The 12,151-nt window shown below is 44.8% G+C and overlaps 1 protein-coding gene across 3 annotated transcripts in view; it reads right to left on the bottom strand.

The window, feature by feature from the left end:
• Positions 1-12,151, bottom strand: part of NTRK3 (neurotrophic receptor tyrosine kinase 3) — a 414,011-nt gene that overhangs the window by 263,201 nt on the left and 138,659 nt on the right. The window lies entirely within an intron of this gene.

Below are 12,151 nucleotides of genomic sequence, written 5' to 3'. Positions count from 1 at the left end.
TGAACATTCAAACCAGGTGAATCAATCTGAGACATCACTGAAAAGGAAGTTGTCAGCCCAGGGTACAGATTTTTTTTTTAAAAAAAAATGCCAATAATATAATGCCATTATGTGAACCACCATTTTGAATAATGTGTAAGGTTTGGTTGCCTCACCTCGAAAAGTATATGGTAGAGTTGGACACATTATAGAAAAGGGCAACAAACATTATCAAAGGAATGGAGCCATGTCAGCAGGAGGAAATGTTGCAGCATTTGGGACTTTCCAGTTTAGAGGAAAGGTCTTTCTTCTGCTGCTTCTTTGGCGATCACTCGTAGCCAAGTAAGATTGTCTTCCATGAACATAGTCTTAATGGTGTGTGCGTAAGTGACTGTGGAGGCCCATGCTAGATCCACATGTCCTTCCACAGTGAGGACATAGGTTTCCAGGTGGGAGTTGATCACGGTGAGAATTTGCCAAATGTGTCTTCCTCTTAGCACATTTCTCCCTTGTATCCTGAGTTCGTTCTTCTTCAAAGTCCACGATACCTTTGGTAAAGGATATTCTTCAACTGGAGCACTCGCAGGCCAGTGTTTCCCAATTTTCTGTGCTTATACTGCATTTTTTAAGATTTGCCTTGAGAGAGTCTTTAAACCTCTTTTGTTGTCAACCGATATTTTGCTTTCCATTTTTAAGTTAGGAATAGAGTAGTTGCTTTGGAAGACGATAATCAGGCATCTGAACCACATGACCATAGATGAGTAAGAGATGGCATGATACAAGTTCATGCAATTATGCTTAGCATGGAGGAAGTAGAGAGAAATAAGTTTTTCTCCCTCTCTCATAAAACTCAGGGATATCCAATAATAATAATAATTGATTATTTATATCCTGCCCATCTGGCTGGGTCCCCCCAGCCACTCTGGGCGGCTTCCAACAAAACACTAAAATGCAATAACCTATTAAACATTAAAAACTTCCCTAAACAGGGCTGCCTTTATATGTCTTCTAAAAGTTTGGTAGTTATTTTTCTCTTTGACAACTGGTGGGAGGGCGTTCCACAGGCGGGCGCCACTACCGAGAAGGCCCTCTGCCTGGTTCCCTGTAACTTGGCTTCTCGCAGTCAGGGAACCGCCAGAAGGCCCTCGGCAATGGACCTCAGCATCCAGGCAGAACAATGGGGGTGGAGACGCTCCTTCAGGTATACTGGGCCGAGGCCGTTTAGGGCTTTAAAGGTCAACACCAACACTTTGAATTGTGCTTGGAACAATGAAGCTGAATGTTGGAAGTCTCAGGACAGACATAAAAAGTGCTCCTTCATGCAGTGCTTTGTTACACTATGGAACTCCCTGCTACAGGAGACAATGATAGCCACCAACTTGGATGATTTTAAAAGAGGATTAGACAGATTCATGGAGAATAGGGCTAGCCATGATGGCTTCCACAGTCAAGAGAGTGATGCTTCTGAATACCAGTTGCTGGAAACTGCAGGAGAGGAAAGTTCTCTTGTGCTCAAATCCTGCTTGTGAGTTGTCCACAGACATCTGGTTGGCTACCATGATAACAGGAAGCTGGGACTGAATGAGCCACTTTCCTTATCCAGCAGGTTCTTCTTATAGTCTTATGATTAATGTTAGCATAATGAACAAACAAAAACCACAAACAGCTCCCTTAATACATAAACAAAAGCCACATTTTTAACGCTTAAGGTTGCCAAGTGGGATTTGGGGACTGTGTCGCCAATGTCAGATCAGATGTCAGAACTGTATGTTGTGTGTGTATATCTGTGTGTAAGGGGGTGATATTTCAACACAGACGTTCACAGTTACCTTGCCTGGTTTATGGCCTACTCTAATGCCCACTTGCATCAGATTATTTTTTTTTAAAGAAGTGTTTGCTTTTGGAGATTTGTCCAAAGTTCTACACATAGAACTAGAAAGCAATGTAACAGATAAATAACAAGCAGTAATGGAATCCCATTACTGTGGGAAGCAGTAATCCCATTACAGAAGAAGACAATGACATTATGCACTCAGCTGCATTACTAATGAAGCAGCACGTCCTCAAGACATTTTGTTTTCCTCTGAATCAGAAAATATACTGAACTGCTCAGTGATGGTTTAGCCCTGCCTGGTACTGAAAACAGAATGGACATGAGTTTGCAGCCAATGCTAATGCTACTCTGAGCAGAGCCACTGACCCTAATAACCAACTTAGAGCCAGTCAATTCAATGGATCTACTCGGGCTAAAACTTAGTTGGATGGAACTCAAGCGAAGCAGGACCCGGGAGGAGATCTCCAAGCTGCCAATGACCTTGAGGAGCAAATGAATCTGGGTATCACTGCTCGAAGACTTAATGTTGCCATACCAGTTGCCTGGGTTTCTGGACAGCTCTCAGAAACACACACACCCCTCTTGCCACAGCACCACAGGGCCAAGGTGGTTAGCTGCATGTGAGACCACTTGGGGAAAAGGGGGAAGCACACTGAAACACTTGTCTAGATCAGCATCCCAGAGGATGAAGCCTCCAGCTCTTATGCCAACCAGAGCTGCTTCCATAGGAGGCAAATCCTAGGAGCCAAGGTCCCTCTCAATGCCTCTCAATGCATGTAAGGTAAAGGTAAAGGGACCCCTGACCATTAGGTCCAGTCACGGACGACTCTGGGGTTGCGGCGCTCATCTCGCTTTAGTGGCTGAGGGAGCTGGTGTACAGCTTCCGGGTCATGTGGCCAGCATGACTAAGCCGCTTCTGGCAAACCAGAGCAGCGCACGGAAACACCGTTTACCTTCTAGCCGGGCGGTACCTATTTATCTACTTGCACTTTGACGTGCTTTCGAACTGCTGGTTTGGCAGGAGCAGGGACTGAGCAACGGGAGCTCACCCCGTCATGGGGATTTGAACCGCTGAACTTCTGATTGGCAAGTCCTAGGCTCTGTGCTTTAACCCACAGCACCACTCACGTCCCTGCATGTACTGTGTATGTATAGACCAGGGATTGATGGATAAGTCTATTTGATGGATAAGTTTATAATATTTGAGGTTTTATTGTGTTTTTAATATTCTGATGGGAGCCTCCCAGAGTGGCTTGGGAAACACAGCCAGATGGGAGTTGTATTATTATTATTGTTATTCCCTTTGCCCCCCAATAAAATATTTAAGGGGCTGAGTCCCCCCCTCACAAGTTAATGAACATAATGATGCCATAAGAAAAAATGGTTGGTTGATGTGTGCGAGAGAGAGGAGGAGGGAGAGGGAATGGATTTGGGAATTGGGGGTCAGGGGAAAAAGCTATTTTTTTTAATTTCCAGTTAGGGGGCAGGTAGGAAACAAATAGGATTGTCAAATCCAACTCAAGCAGCTGAAAGTTAATCTGACAAAAGTCATGTGTTTGCTGAGCTAGGTTTCTCGGGGGCTGAATTTCAGTTTCCTGCAGGTTTCTTTGCTTCTTTATACTTATATGTCCACAATGAAGTAGAGATGGAGGAGAAATTTGATTCACAACACATTTAAAGACAAATCTAGGAGCTGGACCGTAGACATCCTTCAAAATTCACACTTACCCGAATTTTGTGATGCAGTTCTCCAATCAAACAGTGTTCACAAAATTGCATATATTATGGAGAAGCATACATCAAAATGAAGATGTAAGTGAAGATAACGTATTAGGGAAGAGTCTTTGCAAAAACATGCATATTAGTCAAAACTGCATACAAAAATAGTGCTTATTGGGATAAATTCACACAGAAATTCTGATGAATTTTCATGATTATTATTATTATTTAATGCCAACATGGAAAGCTGAATTTAAGATTGGAAAAACAAGACTGTCAGGGAACTGAAACGGACAGTTCCCTACTCTGAAGTAAATCCCAATGAATTCAAGGGAGCTTTCTCCTCGAATAAGGGGTATAAGTGTGAATCCTAATATTTGCAAATCCTTGATTTTACATAATTTATAGATTACAGAGGGCTGTAGCCCATGTTAGTCCTACACAGAGTAGACCCATTGAAATTAGTGGACATGCCAAACCTAGATCCATTAATTTCATTAATATTCTGAGCAAAGCTTGGTTGGAAACAGCCTCATTATGTAGCTTCTCTCTGCACAAAATTGGGTGTTCTCAGTGTAGAGTTTTGAACTCAATATCTCCCTTAGGGGGTGGAAAGAAGAAAATGGAGAGGGTTCATAGAACCTGGGGTATATGATCATCCACAATTCATCTCCACAACAGAACAAACAGGGAAGCACAGGCCAAGGTGGCTTGGCAAAACTAGCTCTCCCTTCCGGCTCCTGGCGACATTTGCTTGTTTGCATCTTATTTAAAACATCTGAAGGTTGTTGTTTTTTACGGGGGAGGTTTTCCCCCCTCTCCTTGGTAAAACCCAGAACAATTGGAATTTAGTGTGAAGGGAAATGGCATGTTTGCTTTTCCCTCAATTAAGCGCCAGCAAAGCGGGCTCTACTATTAAGAGGCATTTTTATTCAGCTAAATTAAGCCAGATGCCTCATTAATGACACTTACAAACAAGAGCCTCTGTAATTAAGCTGCAAACTATATTATTGTGATCAGTCCAAGGCCAGGGCAGGAGGATGATTCTGCTGGAAAGGAGCCCTCCTGCTCCCATCCCTCCCCACCATATTATTATTATTATTATTATTATTATTATTATTATTATTATTATTATCATTATCGCCTATTGCCGCCCCCTTCAAACACCCACGACGCCTTCTACGCTCACCTTCCCCACTTCCTTTCCTGGTTTCAAACCTGACACATTTGTTTCTGCCAGGGAGATGCTCTTAACGCATTTTAATAACATGTTGCCAGCTATGAAATCCTGATCTGGTGGATTAGCAGCATGGAGCCGCCAGCAAGAAACTGCACGCCTGGAATAAATTAGAAGTGAAGCACGAACCCGTAAACTGCTTTCCTCGGCGTTGGCTTCGCTTGCGAGGCAACTCAGGGCTGATGGGGAAAAGGCTTGTTCTGTGCCTAAGTAAATAAGGGCATCTCCCCAGGAAGGTCACACGCGGTTAAAGGATGGACAGATCCGTCCATTGTGATTTTTCTCCATTGCTTATTCTTCCAGTCTTGCCTTTTTGTGTTCATCACAACAAAAGGTTCTCATGAAAACTCATCATTTGAGCGCACGTTCCGCCCAGTAATACATGTTTTCAAATGCATTTTTTTTTACCTAATTTACATCATTTCCCAAGCAATTTTCTATAACATAATGCAATTTTTTTAAAAAAAATTATTTACTAATACATGCATTTTTATGCACATTCCCCCCTACTATAATGCATTTTTATAGACATTTGGTTGGAGAACTATATTGCAACATCCAGAGAACTGTGAATTTCAAAATATAGCTGTGTTTTGATTCATTTCTTGTTTTGGGAAGCATGAATTAGGAATTTCTACACAGAGAAACATATTGTCACCCTTGGTAAAATATTACCATGCTCTGCTTAGCACCGCAAACTGAGAACTCTGTGCTGCTTTTTTACTCATCTTTGTCTGTAAGACTTTTGGTACACTTCACCTATCCTTTCTCACAAACACAGGTTAACTGTCCACATCATTCTTTCCATGGCACCCCACATACAGAGGATATTCAAGTGGATCCAACTGTATGTACCATCTCACTTCTTCAAGCTCAGGCTTGGAGATGAACTCTGCATGTGAGGTTTTCAAGCCCCCAAATTCTTCTCCAGCTCAGTTTAACATCCAAGCTGCGGAAGAATTTACATCTACCCTTAAGGTGCCAATCTTTGCTGCACTAAACTGAACAGAGGGATATATAAAAGAGCCTACAGGAGCAAAATCTGGGAGGGGGAACCCACTTCATCTAAGCGTCCTCTTCCAAGAAGGGTAGGATTATGTGTGAGACTTCAAGTGAGATTCTCTCCCCATGCTCAGATTTTTCTCCTCGCATCCTCTTTCTGCTTCCCCCTAATGTAGGCAGAGGTCCAAATTCATATTGGCTTTCATGTTAGCTAATCCAGTTGCTTATTTTCTAGGGAGGGGGTGGATGGCTCTGCTTATTGATGAATCAATCTGAGTCCAACAGGCATCTATATATGCCAGCAGTTTCAGGGCAGAACCATAGGTGATCTGCACAGGCGAATTGCAATTGGATCTCCTGACATCTTTTTGCAAAATGCTATAAAGCAGCCACAGGGCAGTTGGGAAGGTGGAACAGGCTCAGAGCAGCAGTGCTAGGGGAGAGATGGTGGCAACATGCTATCTTTATTCTGTGCTCCTCATGGAAACTGCGTCCCAAAGATGCTAATAACCTCCCTGGGGAGGTTGAAGGAGATAGATAAGCATAATACATGTATATATATCTCTGCCCTGCCGCCGCCTGACAGGGTTAACAGTTGCTTCAGAAAGAACATATTCCAATCAGGAAAACAGCATGGGGGAAAGGGTTAAACACCTGATCCCCTTCCAGTGCCATAACCCTGAGCCAATTTACTCCCATTGAACCTCCTTTTACTCCCATTGAACCTCCTTTTCAGCTTTAAAACAATACAAAAGCTGCTGTGAGGTCCTACTATACCATTGCATCCCACACCAGTCTCAGAGTGGGGCGAGATACCAGGGACTTGTCTAGGGTTTGTGTTTCCTTTCAGAAATGAGCCACAGCAGAGACTGTGGTGTCTTTATGACACGTTGTTTATTTACAGACATATACAACCTGGAGCTCAGCATCTTAAAAAGCAGAGACATCACCTTGCCAACAAAGATCCATATAGTTAAAGCTATGGTTTTCCCAGTAGTGATGTATGGAAGTGAGAGCTGGACCATAAAGAAGGCTGATCACGAAAGAATTGATGCTTTTGAATTATGGTGCTGGAGGAGACTTTGGAGAGTCCCATGGACTGCCAGAAGATCAAACCTATCCATTCTGAAGGAAATCAGCCCTGAGTGCTCACTGGAAGGACAGATACTGAAGCTGAGGCTCCAATACTTTGGCCACCTCATGAGAAGAGAAGACTCCCTGGAAAAGACCCTGATGTGTCTTATGTGAGTACCTAATAACCCCCCCCCCCAAGAAAAGAATCATTGCAATTACTGATCACAAGCAGGAGGATTAATAAATGTGTGGAAATAAATTACTAATCAAAGACATGGCTGGTGGGAAGATTGGGAAGGAATGAGAGTTCTGTGTGCCGCAGCAATAAAAAGAGATTTGTTACAGCAGGCCTGCCTACAGGAGGACGAGGGGGAGGAGGACCATGGCTTACTATATCGGAATGTGAGTTGGACCTGGCAGAGCCCCCTGAGAAAATTGATGAGAGACTGGCCGGCCTGTGGAAATCAATGGACAGACTGTGGGAATGTTTTGTACGGAGGTGCGGAAATGGCGTCTGGTTTTTTTTTTTGACATGGCTCTTGGAGGAGTGTAAAGTCCACACAGGATATAACGTTTGTTTTCAACCCGCTTGCGGAGATTATCAGAGAGCACAAAGAAAGGAATATATGATAATAACAAGAAGATGAGGAAAACAACAAAGAGAAGGTACATTAAGGCAGCAGCAAGAGAGATGTTTGGATCCCTTTCGGAGCACGAAGTATGGGTACCCCCAACAAAATTTTAAAAATTTGGCTGTGTAATTTGGAACTAATGTGATTTGGAATTAATGTGATGTGATTGGCCTGTTAATAAAAATTATTTTTTTTTAAAAAAAGGAAAAGACCCTGATGTTGGGAAAGATTGAGGGCACAAGGTGAAGGGGACGACAGAGGACATGATGGCTGGACAGTGTTCTCGAAGCTACTAGTATGAGTTTGACCAAACTGTGGGAGGCAGTGGAGGACAGGAGTGCCTGGCATGCTCTGATCCATGGGGTCACGAAGAGTCGGACACGACTAAATGACTAAACAACAACAACAACCTGGGGCTACGATGGAAGGGTTTGCAACATGAGTAGTTGTTGAGCTTTTGGGGGGAGGATTGCTCAGAGTTATTGAGCTTTTTTTGGGGGGGTGCCAAAAGTCACTCACACAATTGACCAACACTCCCAATCACAAGCGTCACAGAAAACACCAATTGCCTACCCGCTCATCAATCACCCACCCAATTGCCGCAGGAACAGCCAATCAACAACAGCCCTTGACGCAACCACCAATCACCCGCCCTATCACCGCTGAAAATCTCCTGCTCGCAGCAGAAACAAATCCCCGATTCCCCCTCTGTGTATGACAACCCCCAACTTGTAATATTGCTTTCTCCTAAAAACAACAACAGTGTCTTGTACACGGAAAGCATGGTATCTTGTTTCTCCCATAGCCACAGCCTTGGATTTAAGCAGCAATCAAGCGTTTCTATCAAACATTGCTCTGACTTTCTCTCCAGCTTGCTGCTTACTTCTAGGTCACATTGCTGCAACTCAGTTCCGAAATTTGCTTTGTCCTTCTAACTAACTGAGAGCAGGGGGAAGGGGCCCTACCCATTTGCTGTCTCTCACACAGCATCTTTCCTTTGTTTCCCTTAATGGCCTATCACCCATGCTATTAATATTACCTCAAGAGGAAGTTAGCCTGGCTTATACTTTAACACTTGCTGGATCCAGAGGTTAGAAGGATCTAACATATAGCTGACATCCCTCCCCCCCCGACTCATAACAATACATTCTCCACATCTCATGCATTTTGACTCACAACTGCACACTGATTCCTTGTGTATGCTTGCCCATCCTCACAATGCACCGGACTGACTGAAAGATAAAAAGGTGTGTGTGCAAAATAGTGTTTGCTCATTTGGAGCAAGAAAGGAGAAGAGAGAGAAGCAACACTTGGTTTGCCCAGATATGTCGCTTGTTTTGTGTTTGAGTTGTCGATGAGCCAAAGCCACTTTTGCAAACAAGTCCACATTATCTCCAGAAATCTCCAGACATATGAAGCTGCCTTATACTGCGGCCCAATCTGAACTATGCACTTAAAGCAGTATTACCCCACTTTAAACTCTCATGGCTTTCCCCCAAAGAATTCTGGGAGCTGTCATTGGTTAAGGTTGCTGAGAGCTCTTAGGAGACCTTTCACAGAGCTACCATTCGCTGAGTGGTTTAGCAATCAACCCTCTTCCCAGAGAAATCTGGGAATGGTATCTGTGAGGGGAATAAGGGCTAGCCTAATACCTTTCAGCAGCCTTTACAAACCACAGTTCCCAGGATTCCTTGGTGGAAGCCATGGCTGTTTGAAGTGGGATAAAGACAAAGGGACCCCTGACCATTAGGTCCAGTCATGGCTGACTCTGGGGTTGCGGCGCTCATCTCGCTTTATTGGCCGAGGGAGCCAGCGTATAGCTTCCGGGTCATGTGGCCAGCATGACTAAACCACTTCTAGCGAACCAGAGCAGCGCACAGAAACGCATTTACCTTCCCGCCAGAGTGGTACCTATTTTTCTACTTGCACTTTGATGTGCTTTTGAACTGCTAGGTTGGCAGGAGCAGGGACCGAGCAATGGTAGCTCACCCCGTCACGGGGATTTGAACCGCCGACCTTCTGATCGGCAAGTCCTAGGCTCTGTGGTTTAACCCACAGCACCACCCGCGTCCCGTTGAAGTGGGATAGCAGCCCTTTAAATGTATAATTCAGCTGGGGGGGTAATATGTAACATTGGCCTATTTAGTCCTTTATTTCTATACACACTTTATTTGTGGGTTACACATTACTTGGCTGGTGAACTGCATTGCAAAATTCAGAGACATGCAGATTTCAAAGGAGGGCTGTGTTTCAGTTTCCATAGTGTTTCAGAAAGTGCAAATTGTGTAGATTCGCTTTTAAATGTGAACTGGACTAGATTCCTCCCCCACCCCTAACAAGGATGGGGGCTGATGCTACAGCTTCCTGCCCTCTATTCAGAGGGACCGAACTGACCTCCAAAGAAAATATAACCAGCCTTGTGCTCCCAACCTCACCCCCCACTGCCGCCACCCTCCGTTTCCTGTTTAGTAAGCAGCTTTCCTCATTAAGGCAGAATGTACTGTCCTCCCTTAATGAATGTGCTGAAAATTACTCCAGCAAATCCCAGAAGCAGCAGCCGCAGCTGAGGCCCACAGGCCCACGCCGTGGATCTGTCTCTGCAAATATTAGACTAAATTGAAACCTCAGATAACTCAGCTGTGGCCAAGATGAAGCCTGCAGAAGTGCCCGGCGATGCCAAGCCTATTAGGAGCCCTGCCCTCCCCATGCTCAGAGGCAGGAGGAAAGTGGATGAGTTAGCAGAATGGGACTCGTCATTAAATTGATGAAACGAGAGTTTCATAGCCTCCAGCCACTCCCTCCCTCTCCCTCTGCCTTTCATAGAAGATGATTGGGCACCTCCAGGTGTCAGGAGAAACTAAGTCATAGGCTATGTCTCAGGAACCAGGGAAGAAGGAAGGGCCTGCAGCTCAGGGGTGCAGGAAATGCCCCACACCCCTCCCATGCCAGATTAAACCCTGTGGAGGCCCCTAGGCTGTCAAAATCTCAGGGGGGCCCTCTCCTTGGGAATAGATGCCCCCCTAGATTCACAAAAAAATATTGAAAAGCATTGAAAGTATTCAATTGGCAGAGGTTCTGTGGCCCCCTGGGAGAGGCCTGCCCTCCCACCAAAGCTTGCTGCCTGCTCCCCTAAAAAAAGCTCAACTTTGGCTGGCTGGCCCCTAACAAAAAACCTGGCTATGCCCATGGCCCTCACACTGAACTAAGAAAACTTGATTGCAATTTTCTTTTGAGATCAAATCAATATTATTTTGATCCATTGTCACAGGGCCCCTAAGAGGTGTGGGGCCCAAAGGCTTATTCTGCCTGTTTGGTAATCCAGCCTGCACTCCTTGCTGAACTTGCTTTGCATCCTAAATGTTTCCCCCCAGCTCTGTTAATGCCTCTAGGTTCGAGAAGAGAGAGGGGCTGTGTGACTGTCTCTGGAAACAAGCCTATTGTACCAAGATAACATTTTCATTCATTGCCCCACCCACTTTTTCTTCTGGCACCACCCTCCACTTGGAAGTTTGCCCAGAAAGGAAGGTGGCCCTGGGAAATGCAGCCCGTTCTGTGTGAGTTCCACCAATCCAGCCCTTCTCTTCTGTTTGTTGCCCTCAATCCCTGCCCCCTCCCAATTTTCTTCATTCAGCCCCCTGATATTCCCTCTCTCTTCTCTCCCGAAGTGTCTCTGGTTCAACTTCATCTCCCAGCCTCATGGGCACGGCGACGAACAAGATGATGGGCAAAAACACTCCTCTCTTGCTCTGGAGGAGGGTATCAGGCTTCTCTGGCAACAATTTATGTCAGTTCTCAGATGATGTTCTTGAAACAAAAGCTGAGTGGGCAGAGGAGAAGCTCTTAAGATATCTTTGAATAATAGCATTGAAGCAAACCCATAATTGTCTTGCAAGCGAAATTAGACACTTTGTGGAAGGAATGCTTACTTCTGAAATAAAGGGAGGGGGGCCTCTGGCTCATAAGCCCACACACTAATATGGGATTCATAGGGCTGCGGTGTGTCACTGGCAACAGAAAGAAACCCTGCACAAGGCCAGCAACACCACAGTATGGTGGTGGACCAATTTGGCAAGCAGGACTGTGTGTCTTGGTTTCAAATCCCATGTGCAAATGAAGCCCTTCATTTTGCAATCATTGTTTGGGGATGATTGTTTGTTATATGTGCAAACAAACCCCTCATTTCCCTGCATCAAAAATCTCTCCCTACAATATTCCATCCCTTAAAACTTTGTGAAATCCCCCCCCCCCATGCGCCAAACTGACCTTTCAGTTCATTCATGGAAGTTGGACTGTTTGTGAACATCATATTGCTGACTGCTTAGTTCCCTCCACAGTTAGAATGTTTAGGACAGTTCTGTGATACCATACCAGGCCATAGCAACTTATTCAGTACCTGGATGTCGGGATGCTGGCAGTGGCTCCCAGCTGATGACCCAGGAAAGTATAAAGACAAGGGAAGGTTTCTTACTGTCCTTTTTTCATTCAGTCATTACAGAGAGAGGCTATAGAACCCAGCCTCTTGGATAACGGCATTGTCCCAAGTGAATCTACACACATACCCACACACCGGTCTCTCTCAGTTCCTCATTCATCACCACTACAGGTGCTGCTAAGTGTGCTCTGTCTTTGAGCTCTTTGTTCTCCTACTTTCAAGGCTCGCCAGGTTCTGGTAGA

This window comes from Podarcis gaigeae, assembly GCF_964106915.1.
Source record: "Podarcis gaigeae genome assembly, chromosome: 14".
Lineage (NCBI taxonomy): Eukaryota > Metazoa > Chordata > Lepidosauria > Squamata > Lacertidae > Podarcis > Podarcis gaigeae.
The sequence above is the reverse complement of the archived record's forward strand: the minus strand, read 5'-3'. Positions and strand labels throughout refer to the sequence as shown.